The following is a 12,033-nucleotide window of genomic DNA, read 5'->3' as shown; positions in this document are numbered from 1 at the left end:
TCAGATAACTGTAGCAATTGTGAAGATTTCCACAGAACTGCGACCCTGAACATGCACGATTTCTATGATTACATAAGACATTTTACACAAACCTCAAAATGTGCCATGGATGTGTTACAAATTTTAAGTTTGAATAAATACTGTTACATTAGTTTGTACGATAGCCTTAACATTAAGCTATTTACTGTCTTACAAAAGTAATATTGAATTGTGTTTGGTTGACAATGCAACCAAATATAAACATTTAAAGGAGATGTATGTATCTATTACTTGGATAGTTCAATCTGAGCCACTGGCTTAATCTGCTTATTTTTTAATTTTTTAAAACTTTTATAAGCTTGAAACCCTAGGCCTATATGTATTGTCTATTTTTAGAATGTAAACAATAGCTGTTGATGACTTCCCAAATGCTATATACTGTAGGCCTAAATATGGTTACATATAATTTGCTCTGTTGAACCTACCGTTTGGAATGACTTAGATAGCAACAGTGAATCTATTAAGTGGAGACACCTCAACAATTATTCTCATGATAACACATGGTTATAGTCAAATATCAACGCTAAGCAGGGCTGGGTTTGGTTAAAGCCTTAGATGGGAGACTGAAGAGATAGCTGAAGATACAGCGCATTTGGAAGGTATTCAGACCACTACCTTTTCCCACATTTTGTTACGTTACAGCCTTATTCTAAAATGGATGAAATAGTTTGTTTTCCTCATCAATCTGAACACAATACCCCATAATGACAAAGCAAAAACAGTATAGATTTTTTTCTTCTTCAAATAAGTAAAAATAAAAATTGAAATATCACATTTACATAAGTATTCAGACCCTTTACTTTACTTTGTTGAAGCACCTTTGGCAGCGATTACAGGTTCAAGTCAAATCAAGTCAAATGTTATTTGTCACATGTGCCGAATACAACAGGTGTAGTAGACCTTACAGTGAAATGCCTACTTACGAGCCCTTAATTAACCAACAATTCAGTTTTAAGAAATAAAAGTAATAAATAATTAAGAGCAGTAATAAAACAACAATAGTGAGGTTATATACAATGGGTACCGGTACAGAGTCAATGTGCGGGGGCATCGGTTAGTCGAGGTAATTGAAGTATTATATACATGCACTGTAGGTAGAGTTATTTAAGTGACTTATGCATAGATAATAACAGAGAGTAGTAGCAGCGTAAAAGAGTGAAGAGGTGGTGCAGGGGGGGGGGGGTCAATGCAAATAGTCTGGGTAGCCATTTGATTAGATGTTCAGGAGTCTTATGGCTTGGAAGTAGAAGCTGTTTAGAAGCCTCTTGGACCTAGACTTGGCGCTCCGGTACCGCTTGGCGTGCGGTAGCAGGGTCAACAGTCTATGACTAGGGTGGCTGGAGTCTTTGACCATTTTTAGGGCCTTCCTCTGACACTGCCTGGTATAGAGGTCCTGGATTGCAGGAAGCTTGGCCCCAGTGATGTACTGGGCCGTACGCACTACCCTCTATAGTGCCTTGCGGTCGGAGGCCGAACAGTTGAACCGCTGTTGTCATCTGCAAACTTAATGATGGTGATGGAGTCATGCCTGGCCTTGCAGTCATGAGTGAACAGAGAGTACAGGATGGGACTGAGCACGCACCCCTGAGGGGCCCCCGTGTTGAGGATCAGCGTGGCTGATGTGTTGTTACCTACACTTACCATCTGGGGGCAGCCCGTCAGGAAGTCCAGGATCCAGTTGCAGAGGGAGGTGTTTAGTCCCAGGGTCCTTAGCTTAGTGATGAGCTTTGAAGGCACTATGGTGTTGAACGCTGAGCTGTAGTCAATTAATAGCATTCTCACATAGGTGTTCCTTTTGTCCAGGTGTGAAAGGGCAGTGTGGAGTGCAATCGCGATTGCATCATCTGTGGATCTGTTGGGGCGGTATGCTTGAAACATGTTGGGATTACAGTCTCAGACAGGGAGAGGTTGAAAATGTCAGTGAAGACACTTGCACGTTGGTCAGCTCATGCTCGGAGTACATGTCCTGGTAATCCGTATGGCCCTGCGGCCTTGTGAATGTTGACCTGTTCAAAGGTCTTACTCACATCGGCTGCGGAGAGCGTGATCACACAGTCGTCCGGAACAGTTGATGCTCTCATGCATGCTTCAGTGTTACTAGCCTCGAGGCGAGCATAGAAGTAATTTAGCTTGCCTGGTAGGCTTGTGTCACTGGGCAGCTCTCGGCTGTGCTTCCCTTTGTAGTCTGTAATAGTTTGCAAGCCCTGCCACATAAGACGTGTATCGGAGCCGGTGTAGTACGATTCAATCTTAGTCCTGTATTGATGCTATGCTTGTTTTATGGTTCGTCGGAGGGCATAGCGGGATTTCTTATTAGCTTCTGGGTTAGAGTCTCGCTCCTTGAAAGCGGCTGCTCTACCCTTTATCTCAGTGCAGACGTTGCCTGTAATCCATGGCTTCTGGTTGGGGTATGTACGTACAGTCACTGTGGGGACGGAGTCATCGGTGCACTTATTGATGAAGCCAGTGACTGATGTGGTGTACTCTTCAATGCCATTGGAAGAATCCCGGAACATATTCCAGTCTGTGCTAGCAAAACAGACCTGCAGCTTAGCATCTGCTTCATCTGACCACTTTTTTATTGCCCTAGTCACTTGTGCTTCCTGCTTTAATTTTTGCTTGTAAACAGGAATCAGGAGGATAGAATTATGGTTAGATTTGCCAAATGGAGGGTGAGGGAGAGCTTTGTATGGATCTCTGTGTGTGGAGTAAAGGTGGTCTAGAGTCTTTTTCCCTCTTGTTGCACATTTAACATGCTGGTAGAAATTTGGTAAAACGGATTTAAGTTTCCCTGCATTAAAGTCCCAAGCCACTAGGAGCGCCGCCTCTGGATGAGCGTTTTCCTGTTTGCTGATGGCGGTATACAGCTCACTGAGAGCGGTCTTCGTGTCAGTATCAGTCTGTGGTGGTATATAGACAGCTATGAAAAATACAGATGAAAACTCTCTATGTAGAAAGTATGGTCTACAGCATATCATGAAATACTCTACCTCAGGTGAGCAAAACCTTGAGACTTCCTTAGATATTGTGTACCAGCTGTTGTTTACAAATATGCGTAGACTGCCTCCCCTTGTCTTACCAGAGGCTGCTGTTCTATCCTGCCGATAGAGTGTATAACCCGCCAGCTGTATGTTATTCATGTCGTCGTTCAACCACGACTCGGTGAAACATAAGATATTACGGTTTTTACTGTCCCGTTGGTAAGATATACGTGCTTTTAGTTTGTCCAATTTATTATCCAGCGACTGTACGTTGGCCAATAGTAGGGATGGCAACAGCAGATTAGCCACTCGTCAGCGGATCCTCACAAGGCACCCGATCTCCTTCCGCGCGATATCTTTTCCGTCTGTTTCTCCTGTGAATGACAGGGATGAGGGCCTATTCGGGTGTCTGGAATAAATCCCTCTCGTCCGACTCATTAAAGAGAAATTCTTCGTCCAGTTCAAGGTGAGTAATCACTGTTCTGATTTCCAGAAGAGACGGTAGCAGCAGCATTATGTACAAAATAAGTGACAAACAACGTGAAAAAATTTACAAAATAGAACTGTTGATTATCAGCCATCTTCTCCGGCGCCAAGGTCTTATTGGGTATGAAGCTACAAGCGTGGCACACCTGTATTTGGGGAGTTTCTCCCATTCTTCTCTGCAGATCCTCTCAAGCTCTGTCAGGTTGGATGGCGAGTGTCACTGCACAGATATTTTCAGGTCTCTCCAGAGATGTTCGATCGGGTTCAAGTCCGTTCTCTGGCTGGGCCACTCAAGGACATTCAGAGACTTGTCCCGAAGCCATTCCTACGTTGTCTTGGCTGTGTGCTTAGGGTCGTTGTCCCTTTCTATTCTGGTTAGAGCCAGTTTGTGCTGTTCTGTGAAGGGAGTAGTAAACAGCGTTGTACGAGAACTTCAGGTTCTTGGCAACTTCTTGCATGGAATAGACTTCATTTCTCAGAACAAGATTAGACTGACGAGTTTCAGAAGAATGTTTTTTGTTTCTGGCTATTTTGAGCCTGTAATCGAACCCACAAACGGTGATGCTCCTAATACTCACCTAGTCTAAAGGAGGCCAGTTGTATTGCTTCTTTAATCAGCCCAACAGTTTTCAGCTGTGCTAACATAAGTGCAAAATGGTTTTCTAATGATCAATTATCCGTTTTTAAATGATAAACTTGGATTAGCTAACAGAATGTGCCATTGGAACACAAGAGTGATGGTTGCTGATAATGGGCCTCTGTACGCCTATGTAGATATTCCATAAAAATCAGCCGTTTCCAGCTACAAAGTAATTTACAACATTAACAATGTCTACACTGTAATTCTGATCAATTGGATGTTATTTTAATGGACAAAAGGTGTGCTTTTCTTTCAAAAACAAGAACTTTTCTAAGTGACCCCAAACTTTTGAACGGTAGTATATTTTTTAAATCCATTTTAGAATAAGGTTGTAACGTAACAAAGTGGAATAAGTCAAGGGGTCGGAATGCTTTCCAAATCAACTCTCCAGTAGGAGGTGCTGCCCAGCCTATAGTTTTTTTCTTATCAAGAATATTACGTTGAAGATCTGATGTTGTTTCCAAGGTACAAATTCAACATATTTTATACAAGGTTAGTCTATGTTTAAAATTGGTTATTCTGGAACTCCAACAGAGGAGCTAATACACCACTCACCTCCTGCACAGATACTAGAGGGCTCTGCTGCCAAGATCTCGATGCATGATCTCTTCAGGATCTGAGTGAAGGGAGAAGAGCAAGAGAGAGAGAAACAGGGAGAGGGAGAGGACGAGAGGGAGAAGGCGATGGTTAATGGTGAAGGCGGGAAGCAGCATTACTGGAAACGTAAATCTGTTAGAGATAGAGCTGTTGAGGCCTCCTGAGTGGCGCAGCGGTCTAAGGCCCTGCATCGCAGTGCTTGAGGCGTCACTACAGACCCGGGTTCGATCCCAGGCTGTGTCACAACCGGGCGGCGCACAATTGGCCCAGCGTCGTCCGGGTTAGGGGAGAGTTTGACTTGGGGCCTTTACTTGGCTCATCGCGCTTTAGTGACTCCTTGTGGCGGGCCGGGTGCCTGCAGGCTGACCTCGGTTGTCAGTTGAACAGTGGATTCCGGGTTATGCGGGGTGGGTGTTAAGGAGCGCGGTTTGGCGGGTCATGTTTCGGAGGACGCATGACTCGACCTTCGCCTCTCCCGAGATCGTTGGGGAGTTGCAGCGATGAGACAAGATCGTAATTGGATATGACAAAAAAATTAAAAGACAAACACAAAAGAGTTAGAGCTGTTGAAAGTATGTCAACCTTATACCATGGTATACTTTCAACAGTGTTGAAAACATACCTTACAATAGTGAACAGGTATTTGCATCATTCTACCAACCACAACAACATTGCCCTTACTGAATCAATGACTCCTTGCAGTGCCTCAAAGCCATCATTCACAGGGAAGACATGGTCCTTACTGTCGGCTATTGTCCAAAGCTAGGGAGTGAGGAGAGTTCTAATTCAATAACAGTGTAATAACAATAATAATCCCCTGCTCACAAAATAAACATGTGAACGTGGCTCACCTGGGTTTCATTGAAGTCTTTTACTCCCACGCAGTAGACTGAGGCGCCCAGTTGACGCGATCGGCTGGCCTAGTTTTCAAAAGGGTCACACAAATAGACATGAAAGTTATTTCATAACTCTATATTGACCAAAGTAGAGGGAACTTCATGTCTGGTGTTAGATATATAGAAAACCAATACAACACAATGTATAAAGGTGTCTCCATAAAGGATGAGCATTGATTCTATGAAGCATCTATGGAAGGCATGCACGACAGATTTGGGGCTTTTCTCCAGCCATCTCAGTTTGTGCAGGTATTTAGTCTTGAGTCATGACTGACACATGGAGACAAAGATATCCAAGTTTTCTCCAAAGCAGAGTTTGCTGTCTATAATGGTGCAGGCATTTTTGTAGCAGTCCACTCGATCGATTGCTTTGGTTAAATCTTGTGCTTTCATGGCCATAACCAGAGTCTGAGTTTTAGTGAGGTCCCCGGACAGGGTGAATTTTAAGAAAGGTGGGACTCATTTACTGAATTTATATACAGTTTAAAAACTATACAATGCTATTTGGAGAACAGCAAAAACAAGCAAAAATGACTCCAGCCATTATCACCTTGGCTGCTGTAGGCTGTCACCTCAGTCCATCTACAAACACATGGCCTAGTATCTATACAATTAGCCTCTACACATTATCTCAACACCAGGATTAAAAACTATAATGTAATAAATACAGAGGGATCTGTTAGCAGAAGAAGTATTTTATATAGCTGGTAGCTGGCCAGATAGCTGGCTAGACTAACTAGACAAATGTACCAATGTATTTGATTTACTGACATGGGCTAATTGAGTGACTGTCAGTAACAAGGTTTCCATCCAACCTTTTTACGTGTGTAAAGTACATGTCAGATAAAAAATGTCATTACAGGCCTGATGGAAACACTACATTTTTCTGTAAACTTTTCAAATGTCGACAAAACAAAATACGCTAGACAAGGTGGGATCTTTCTGTGTCGGTAAAATCTATTATGGGGAAAATGTTGGTGGAAACGCTTTTATGCGCAAATGTTGATATAATAGCTATCATATGGAAATGAAGTTGGAGTCATGCAATGACATGTTGTGTGGTCTTCCCACTACGACTCATCGTGAACGCATACAGTTTATTAGGTTACAGATGAAATAAATGATGATGGTGGTGAAAATGCAAGGTATGAGCTTGATGCTCTTTTACAATAAATATCGAGGGTCTTATTCTGGTGACATGATAATCAATACGTGGCTGACATTTGACAAATAAAAATAATCTCGCTCTTTTGTCCCTAATAATAATCTCATCATGTAGACTATAATTGTGCTTTAGCCAACAGTTTACAGCTAGTGCTGTTGGCTAGAGTGCATGTGCCAATACCAGAGTGTGTACGCTCACTATATAACACTACATTTTTGTGGAAAAAAACATCGGTAGAGTTGAAAGTGCGATGGAAACCCATTTAACTTGTATTTTTTATTCGGTGCATGGGAATTTAATGGCAAAAGGTATTTTATGCGCATTACGTCATCACGCACAGCGTTTTATCTGCAACAAGTCAATTTGATGGAAATACATCTGGTGACATGCTCAGATTGTTTTTATGCCAATTGAATGGAAACCTAGCTAGTGAGTGACAACTATGTTTCGAAATGTCACCTTGTGTATTCTACTACTCTAACTCTCAACAGTAAGTTGAGACCCCGACTGAGTTCCTAAAAAGAAAAAAAAGGTTTTTGTTTGTTGAAATTCGAAAAACCTCGGTGTACTCATATGTAGTTAAAGTGCTTTGGGTGATCTTCCACAGCCCATGATGACTTCTTGGGTCTTGGTGAGTTTAAGTAAACTTCTCAAGTCTAGGAAGTTCTGCACAAAATTAGCATCAGCCAATGTATAGACTGATGGAAACATCCAGTTATTGAAAGGCTTGAGTTTAGGCTCTTTTCCATTTCACTAACTTTAATTACTGATGTAACCAGCTGCAGGAAGATATTCTACATAACCAAAAGTATGTAGACACCTGCTCGTATAACATCTCATTCCAAAATCATGGGCATTAATATGGAGTTGGTCTCTCCTTTGCTGCTGTAACAGCCTCCACTCTTTTGGGAAGGCTTTCTACTAGATGTTGGAACATTGCTGCAGGGACTTGCTTCCATTCAGTCACAAGAGTATTAGTGATGTCGGGCACTGATGTTTGGCGATTAGGCCTGGCTTGCAGTCGGCATTCCAATTCATCTTAAAGGTGTTAGATGGGGTTGAGGTCAGGGCTCTGTGCAGGCCAGTCAAGTTCTTCCACACCGATCTCGACAAACCATTTCTGTATGGACCTCTCTTTGTGCACAGGGGCATTGTTATGCTGAAACAGGAAAGAGCCTTCCCCAAACTGTTGCCACGAGGTTGGAAAGCACAGAATTGTCTAGAATGTAATTGTATGCTGTTGCGTTAAGATTTCCCTTCACTGGACCTAAGGGGCCTATCCCGAACCATGAAAACGGTCCCAGACCATTATTCCTCCTCCATCAAACTTTACAGTTGGCACTACTGTATGCATTGGGCAAGTAGCATTCTCCTGGCATCCGCCAAACCCAGATTCGTCCGTCGGACTGCCGGATGGGGAAGCGTTATTCTTCACCCCAGAGAAAGCATTTCCACTGCTCCAGAGTCCAATGGCGGCAAGCTTTACACCACTCCAGCCGATGCTTGGCATTGCGCATGGTGATCTTAGGCTTGTGTGCGGCTATTCGGGCATGGAAACCCATTTCATGAAGCTCCCGACGAACAGGTTTTGTAAAAACGTTGCTTCCATAGGCAGTTTGGAACTCTGTAGTGAGTTTTGCAACCGAGGACAAACTATTTTTATACTATGCGCTTCAGCACTCTGCGGTCCCGTTCTGTGAGCTTGTGTGGCCTACCACTTTGCAGCTTAGCCGTTGTTGATCTTAGACATTTCTACTTCACAATAACAGCACTTACAGTTGACCGGGGCAGCTCTAGCAGGGCAGAAATGTTATGAACTGACTTGTTGGAAAGGTGGAATCCTTTGACAGTGCCACGTTGAAAGTCACTGAGCTCTTCAGTAAGGCCATTCTACTGCCAATTTTTCCCTATGGAGAATTTATGGCTGTGTCCCCGATTAAATACACATGTCAGTAATGAGTGTGGCTGAAATAGCCGAATCCAGTAATTTGAGGGGGTGTCCACATACTTTTGTATATATAGTGTATTATCAGAAACAGCATTTCTAATAATGAGAATTGCAGATTATGACAGGCAGCAGAGTACTGAGAACCCGCTCTTCCAGGACTGGAATATCCTGTGGAATGTGGTTAGCTATTTGCACTCTCCTCACTCTGTGAGTGTAGAGATACAGTAGATATTGCCAATAGATCATCTATTACTGTAGGTCCAAAACCAATATTTATCTCACCTCTCTCTCTGCCAGATCAAACTGATTCTCCCTCAGTTCGCCATCTGTCAAGGCAATGATGACACTGGCCGTACGGAAACCTGATGGACCAGGACAAATGGCTTACAAGACAATAGAGCAGAACAAAATACATCTCCTCAGAACACAGACTGTACTGTCTATCTGTCTCTGAAGGTGAAGATAATAATTGGATAATTCATTCTATTACCTCTGATACCATAAATTGGGTTCATTGGGTTTTATTTGTACTGTTTTGTGTCTGCTTATGACATAAAGAGAGCCAGAGTTCTACCCAAATTATTTATTCCAAGTGCAAAAAAACAAGAATAATCTACTCACTGTCACCAGCATAGTAGATTTGTTCACTGGCCTGGAGGAGCAGATAGAAGAAGCAGAATGTTTAGAAGGATACTTTATTGATCAATATGAGACAGCAATTTGTCTTCTGCTTTTACCCATAGATAGATAAGAAGGTTATGTGAAAATAAAAATATACTTTTGTAATTTTTGCAGAAGGACGTCTAGCTGTTGCCCAGTTACCTTCAGCTACTGGTCTCCAATCCATTACTCACCCTTTGGAACCCTTTGTGCATAAACGTGTCTCCCCCAGGATGCACCATGCGGAGCTCTTCCAGGCCTGCCCGAATCTGCTCCCTGCTCACACACAACCACAATATACCATTGGTATCGTCAGTGTATCATGTGGGCAGTACCCCCGTAATAGAAAGATTGACACACAGTACCATCCACAAAACGATTAACCAATGAGTGAAATGGGCAGATCATTAAAAGTGTTGTATTATGAGGGGATTATGTCTTGCCTGTCTTCTGTTAGTTTCATCAGGATCCGTCCCTCTGTAGAAAATACAATGAAGGACATCCGCAGCTGAGGGCTAGAGAGAAAGAGATACAGGAAATACTTGAGTAAATAAGGGACACAACGTATATTGCAGGTGCTTCCACACAGTTGTGGTTCCTGAGTTAATTAAGTAATGAACATCCCATCATGCTTAGGGTCATGTATAAAAATGCTGGGCAGGTCATTATTTTGGATACAATGGCTATGCCCCCATCCACAGGGCACGAGGGGTCACTGACAGGTTTGATGAGCTTGAAAATAATGTAAACCATATGCCATGGCCGTCTGTCACTAGATCACAACCCAATTAAAAGCTTATGGGAGATTCTGGAATGGCGCCTAAGACAGCGTTTTCCACCACCGTCAACAAAACACCAAATGATGGAGTTTCTCCAATAGAGTTCCAGACACGTGTAGAATCTATGTCAAGGTGCAATGAAGCTGTTCTGGCTTGTTATGGCCCAAAGCCCTATAAAGACACTTTGTGTTGGTATTTCCTTTATTTTGCCAGTTACATGTAGATGGGAGGGTATTTCCACAGTTGACAGACAGACATAATCTCTTTATGTATGTTGCAGTCTTGTCCAAATACTTTGTGCAAAACATGTCTGTTTATATCCTTACTGGAATTGATACATCCTTACTGGCCAGTATACATTAATTGGGCTCTCTGTAGTGGTAGTAGTAGTGGTATCTGGGTAACAATCCAGGCAATACTGTACCTTATGAATTTATGAGCCAGGTGATCAACAAAGTAATAGATCTCATTCCAGTGGTGCTGCACACTCCCGGACCTAAAAGAAAGGTTAGAAGATGTCTGTTAGTGTGGTGGAGCTGTTAAAAGGGCCCTTACAGCTATCATGATTGACCTGTCCACAAACCAATCGCTGCATCCGTGTGTCCTCCAATCAGCTCACCCTACAGGGCGTTAGCTAATGATAATGCGTTATCCTGCTCAGATGTTACATAACGTGTTATCCTGCTCAGATGTTACATGCATCAACCAATTTTATAAACTGTGTGGTTCGAGCCCTGAATGCTGATTGGTTGAAAGCCGTGGTACAGTGGGGAGAACAAGTATTTGATACACTGCCGATTTTGCAGGTTTTCCTACTTACAAAGCATGTAGAGGTCTGTAATTTTTATCATAGGTACACTTCAACTGTGAGAGACGGAATCTAAAACAAAAATCCAGAAAATCACATTGTATGATTTTTAAGTAATTCATTTGCATTTTATTGCATGACATAAGTATTTGATCACCTACCAACCAGTAAGAATTCCAGCTCTCACAGACCTGTTAGTTTTTCTTTAAGAAGCCCTCCTGTTCTCCACTCATTACCTGTATTAACTGCACCTGTTTGAACTCGTTACCTGTATAAAAGACACCTGTCCACACACTCAATCAAACAGACTCCAACCTCTCCACAATGGCCAAGACCAGAGAGCTGTGTAAGGACATCAGGGATAAAATTGTAGACCTGCACAAGGCTGGGATGGGCTACAGGACAATAGGCAAGCAGCTTGGTGAGAAGGCAACAACTGTTGGCGCAATTATTAGAAAATAGAAGAAAATAGAAGAAGTTCAAGATGATGGTCAATCACCCTCGGTCTGGGGCTCCATGCAAGATCTCACCTCGTGGGGCATCAATGATCATGAGGAAGGTGAGGGATCAGCCCAGAACTACACGGCAGGACCTGGTTAATGACCTGAAGAGAGCTGGGACCACAGTCTCAAAGAAAACCATTAGTAACACACTACGCCGTCATGGATTAAAATCCTGCAGCGCACACAAGGTCCCCCTGCTCAAGCAGGCGCATGTCCAGGCCCGTCTGAAGTTTGCCAATGACCATCTGGATGATCCAGAGGAGGAATGGGAGAAGGTCATGTGGTCTGATGATTCAAAAATAGAGCTTTTTGGTCTAAACTCCACTCGCCGTGTTTGGAGGAAGAAGAAGGATGAGTACAACCCCAAGAACACCATCCCAACCGTGAAGCATGGAGGTGGAAACATCATTCTTTGGGGATGCTTTTCTGCAAAGGGGACAGGACGACTGCACCGTATTGAGGGGAGGATGGATGGGGCCATGTATTGCGAGATCTTAGCCAACAACCTCCTTCCCTCAGTAAGAGCATTGA

At 43.0% G+C, this 12,033-nt stretch overlaps 1 protein-coding gene and 1 pseudogene across 1 annotated transcript in view; one reads left to right on the top strand and one right to left on the bottom strand.

Annotated features, from left to right (window-relative positions):
* Positions 1 to 12,033, bottom strand: part of LOC139535934 (anthrax toxin receptor 1-like) — a 50,033-nt pseudogene that overhangs the window by 19,045 nt on the left and 18,955 nt on the right.
* The window catches only part of LOC139535909 (AP2-associated protein kinase 1-like), a 102,528-nt gene that overhangs the window by 87,331 nt on the left and 3,164 nt on the right, over positions 1 to 12,033 (top strand). The window lies entirely within an intron of this gene.

Source organism: Salvelinus alpinus, chromosome 1 (genome assembly GCF_045679555.1).
Source record: "Salvelinus alpinus chromosome 1, SLU_Salpinus.1, whole genome shotgun sequence".
NCBI classification, from domain to species: domain Eukaryota; kingdom Metazoa; phylum Chordata; class Actinopteri; order Salmoniformes; family Salmonidae; genus Salvelinus; species Salvelinus alpinus.
The sequence above is the reverse complement of the archived record's forward strand: the minus strand, read 5'-3'. Positions and strand labels throughout refer to the sequence as shown.